The sequence below is a fragment of the Mus caroli genome, unplaced genomic scaffold, assembly GCF_978045245.1.
Source record: "Mus caroli unplaced genomic scaffold, Mus_caroli_1 scaffold_6, whole genome shotgun sequence".
Lineage (NCBI taxonomy): Eukaryota > Metazoa > Chordata > Mammalia > Rodentia > Muridae > Mus > Mus caroli.
The window spans coordinates 133102334-133107943 of record NW_028227261.1 but is presented as its reverse complement, the minus strand read 5'-3'; the positions used below and the strand labels follow the sequence as shown (position 1 = coordinate 133107943).

General features: G+C 39.7%; 1 non-coding gene across 1 annotated transcript; it reads left to right on the top strand.

Annotated features, from left to right (window-relative positions):
- The first annotated feature begins 5018 nt into the window (after positions 1–5018).
- Positions 5019–5125, top strand: LOC115031074 (U6 spliceosomal RNA). Its single transcript, XR_003836639.1, has one exon. It is a non-coding gene; the product is annotated as a U6 spliceosomal RNA (small nuclear RNA).
- Positions 5126–5610: the final 485 nt, after the last annotated feature.

Below are 5610 nucleotides of genomic sequence, written 5' to 3'. Positions count from 1 at the left end.
GAGTTCAGATCTTAAACTGATATCCCAGTCTATTTTAGATTGAGTTTTGTACTTAGAGAGATATAGGGACCTAGTAGTTTTCAAAGTACCATTTATTGAAAGGCTTCCCCTTTTTTTGTATGCTTTTATAGGACTAGTTCAGACAGGTAGTTAGAGGTGGAAAGATGGATCAGCATTAGGGTGAGTACTTTGTTTCAAAGGATCCAGTTTGGATCTCAGCACTCATATCATATGACTCACAAACATCTCTAACTCCAGCTCCAGGGAATCCTGAACCTATTCCTGACCTCTGCATGTGCATGTAGCACACAACTCATGCAGGCTTATATACATACACATAAAGTAATAAATGAACAAATATTTTTAATCAGATGGCTAGAAGTGTGTTGGTTAATATCTAGATGTTCTATATGCATGTCTGATTTTGTCCCATATTTTATTGCTATGGTATGCTGAATGATTTTATGCCAACTTGACACACAAACTAGAGTTATCTGAAAGAATAAAAACTTAATTGAGAAAATGCCTCCATAAGATCCAGCTGTAAGGCATTTTTTTAAGTTAGTGATTGATGGGGAAGAGCCCAGACATTATGAGTGGTTCCATCCCTGGGCTAGTTGTCTTAGATTCTATAAGAAAGCAGTGAACAACCCATGGAAAGGCAAGCCAGTAATCAGCACTGCTCCATAGCCCTTCAATTAGCTCCTGCCTCCAACATTCTGCCCTGTTTGAATTCCTGTCCTGACTTCTTTTAATGATAAACAGTATGTGAAAATGTAAGCCAAATACACCCTTTTCTCCCCAACATGCTTTTTGATCATGGTATTTCATCACAGCCATGGAAATCCTAACTAAGATGGTACCAGGAGTGAGGTATTGCTGTGACAGACCTGATCATGGTTTTGGGTACATTGTGGAAGGACTTTGGAACTTTGAAATAGGAAAGCCATTGAGAGTTGAAGGTTCAGGGAGTTCTTCTGTAGGATCTTAGAAGATAAGAATGTTGAGAACATTACAGAAGACAGAAGCATGGCTTGTGAAATTCCAGGAAAGCTCAAAGACTCTATTTGCTTGGTATTTTGAGTTGAGATTCTATTGTTCCAGTCAGTTGGGGCTGAAAAGTCAACAGTAATTAATAAGAGACCAGCAACATTAAAGTGAAAACGTTGCATTACTGGGACAATTGAAATTGGTTAGCTGGAGCTAAGAAATTAACAGTGATTAAAAGGAAACCTAAAATCACTGAGTTGAAATCTTCTAGGAAGTGTTCGCTCATAGTGAGCACACACAAGCTGTGTTCCAGAAGTGGTTGTGTGTCTGCACCTTGTTCTGGCCCCCAAACTTGATAATGTCAGAGTCACCCATGCAGTATTGGTTTTGAAAGCATGAAGGGATCATGGAGAGTAGCTGAGGCTTGGTACTGTGAGAGGCCAGAGGAGGCCATTAGTAAAGTTGCATCCTCATTGTCAGTTGAAGGCCCAGGATTAAAAGGGTCATGAAAAGAAAGTGATGTTTGTCACCATGAAGATAGCGTATGAGAGACTATTGATAAAAATGCAACACAGTTGCAGCAGAAGACCACAGCATTTGGAAGATGGTAGTACCATGGAATGACCACTGATAATAGCAGCAGCAACAGAGTAGGGGATCAACCATTGCAGCCTAGAAGACAAGCTGTGTGTGCTTCAAAGGGCAGAGGTAAAGAAGCAACTCAAGCTCCTTGTAGGAGCCCAGAAGATTGTGAATGAATCCCAGATAATTGGACATTGAGTTTATACTGTTGGAATTTTGTATTGCTTGATTCAGATTGTAACTGCATCCTGTATCTTCTCTCTTGAAAAAGATACTTAATTTAATATTGATTTTTTTTTTTACAGGAGCTCACAGCTGAAAGACTTTCAACATTTAAAAGAGATTTCTGGATCCTTCCTGTTTCCATCTGCAACCTTGTGCCACAGCTCTCCATACCCAGGTCCTGCCAAGAGAGAGCTGGTCTCCTAGGAGTGCTGACACACCTGAGAGCACAGGTGAGACTAAAATTTCTGCTCCAAGAGACCCACCTGGAGCCCTCAGGACACAGTAACCAAGGAGCAGCCTGGGACAAGATCATTCCTGTTTCCATCTGCATCCCAGAGCTAACCCTGTGCCACAGCTCTCCATACACAAATTCCACCCAGGGAAAGCTGGTTTCCCAGAAGTGCTGGCACACAGGCTTACAGGAGGGACAAACCACAGTCAGAGACAGCAAGACTGGCTAACACTGCAGATAAACAGATGATGAGAGGCAAGTGCAAGAACATAAGCAATAGAAACCAAGGTTACTTGGCATCATCAGAACCCAGTTCTCCAGAGACCTGGATACCACAACACACCAGAAAAGCAAAACTCTGATTTAAAATCACATCTTGTGATGATCTTAGAGGACTTTAAGAAGGACATGAATAACACCCTTAAAGAAATACCTGAGAACACAGGTAAACAGCTAGAAGCCCTTAAAAAGGAAACACAAAAATCCCTTAAAGAATTACAGGAAAACATAATCAAACAGGTGAAGGAGTTAAACAAAACCATTCAGGATCTAAAAATGAAAATAGATACAACAAAGAAATCATAAATAGGGACCACCCTGGAGATAGAAAACCTAGGAAAGAAATGAAAAGTCATAGATGCAAGTGTCACCAACAGAATACAAGAGATAGAAGAGAGAGTCTCAGGTGCAGAAGATACCATAGAAAACATTGACACAACAGTCAAAGAAATGCAAAAAGCAAAAAGCTCCTAACCCAAAACATCCAGAAAATCCAGGACACAATGAGAAGACCAAGCCTAAGGATAATAGGTATAGAAGAGAGCAAAGATTCTCAACTCAAAGGCAGCAAATATCTTCAACAAAATTATAGAAGAAAACTTCCCTAACCTAAACAAAGAGATGCCCATGAACATACAAGAAGCCTACAGAACTCCAAATAAACTGGACCAGAAAGAAATTCATCCCCTCACATAATAATCAAAACACCAAATGGACTAAACAAAGAAATATTAAAAGCAGCAAGGGGAAAAGGTCAAGTAACATAAAGGCAGACCTATCAGAATTATATCAGACTTCTCACCAGAGACTATGAAAGCTAGAAGATCCTGGGCAGATGACATACAGACACTAAGAGAACACAAATGCCAGCCCAGGCTACTATACCCAACAAACCTCTCAGTTACCATAGAGAGAGAAACCAAGATATTCCATGACAAAATCAAATTTACACAATATCTTTCCCCAAATCCAGCCCTACAAAGAATAATACATGGAAAACTCCAACACAAGGAGGGAAACTACACCCTAGGAAAAACAAGAAAGTAATCTTTCAACAAACCCAAAAGAAAATAGCAACACAGATGTAATTCCACCTCTAACAACAAAAGTAACAGGAAGTAACAATCAATCACTTTTCCTTAATATCTCTTAACATCAATGGACTCAACTCTCCAATAAAACGACATAGACTAAAATAGACTAGGCACATAAACAGAACCCAGCATTTTGCTGCATACAGGAAATGCACCTCAGTGTCAAAGACAGACACTACCTCAGAGTAAAGGGCTGGAAAAAGTTTTCCAAGCATATGGTTCCAAGAAACAAGCTGGAGTAGCCATTAATAACAAACAAAATTGACTTTCAACCAAAAGTTATCAAAAAGGATAAGGAAGGACATTTCATACTCATCAAAGGTAAAATCTACCAAGAAGAACTCTCAATTCTGAACATCTATGCTCCAAATGAAAGGGCACCCACATTCATAAAAGAAACATTACTAGAGCTCAAAGGACACATTACACCTCACACAATAATAGTAGGAGAATTCAACACCCTTCTCTCATCAATGGAGAGATCATGGAAACACAAACTAAACAGAGACACATTGAAACTAACAGAAGTTATAAAGCAAATGGATTTAACAGATATTTATAGAACATTTCATCCTAAAGTAAAAGAATATACCTTCTTCTCAGGATCTCTTGGTACCTTCTCCTAAATTGACCATATAATCAATCACAAAACAGGCCTCAACTGATACAAGAAGAGTGAAATAATCCCATGCATCCTATCAGATCACCACAGATTAAGGCTGGTCTTCAATAACAACAAAAACAACAGGAATCCCACTTACACATGGAAGCTGCATAATGTTCTACTCAATGATAACTTGGTCAAAGAAGAAATAAAGAAATGAAGGATTTTTTACAATTTGATGAAAATGAAGGATGGCACAACATACCAAACTTATAGGACACAATGAAAGCAGTGAAACTCATACCTCTGAGTGCCTCCAAAAAGAAACTAGAGAGAGCATACACTAGCAGCTTAACAGCACACCTGAAAGCTCTAAAACAAAAAGAAGCAAATACGCCCAAGAGGAGTAGACATCAGGAAATAATCAAACTCAGGGTTGGAATCAACCAAGTAGAATCAAAAAGAACTATACAAAGAATCAACCAAATAGAATTGAAGACCCAGAAATGAACCCACACACCTACTGTCACTTGATCTTTCACAAGGGAGCTAAAACCATCCAGTGGAAAAAAGACAGCATTTTCAACAAATGGTGCTGGCACAACTGGTGGTTATCATGTAGAAGAATGAGAATTGATCCATTTTTATCTCCTTGTACAAAGCTCAAGTCTAAGTGGATCAAAGAACTCCACATAAAACCAGAGACACTGAAATTTATAGAGGAGAAAGTGGGAGGAAAAAACCTTGAAGATATGGGCACAGGGGAAAAATTCCTAAACAGAACAGCAATGGCCTGTGCTTTAAGATCAAGAATGGACAAATGGGACCTCATAAAATTGAAAAGCTTCTGTAGGGCAAAAGATACTGTCAATAAGACAAAAAGGCCACCAACAGATTGGGAAAGGATTTTTACCAATCCTAAATCTGATAGGGGACTAATATCCAATATAAACAAAGAGCTCAAGAAGCTGAACTCCAGAAATTCAAATAACCCCATTAAAAATGGGGTCCAGTGCTCGCTTCGGCAGCACATATACTAAAATTAGAATGATACAGAGAAGATTAGCATGGCCCCTGCGCAGGGATGACATGCAAATTCGTGAAGCATTCCATATTTTTAAGAAGAAAGAAGACCAAAGTGTGGACACTGTGCCCCTTCTTAGAATTGGGAACAAAACACCCATGGAAAGAGTTACAGAGATAAAGTTTGGAGCTGTGATGAAAGGATGGACCATCTAAAGACTGCCATATCCAGGGATCCATCCCATAATCAGCTTCCAAACGCTGACAGCATTGCATACACTAGCAATATTTTGCTGAAAGGACCCAGATATAGCTGTCTCTTGTGAAACAATGCCAGGGCCTAGCAAACACAGAAGTGGATGCTCACAGTCAGCTATTGGATGGATCACAGGGCCCCCAATGGAGGAGCTAGAGAAAGTACCCAAGGAGCTAAAGGGATCTGCAACCCTATAGGTGGAACAACAATATGAACTAACCAGTACCCCGGAGCTCTTGACTCTAGCTGCATATGTATCAAAAGATGGCCTAGTTGGCCATCACTGGAAAGAGAGGCCCATTGGACTTGCAAACTTTATATGCCC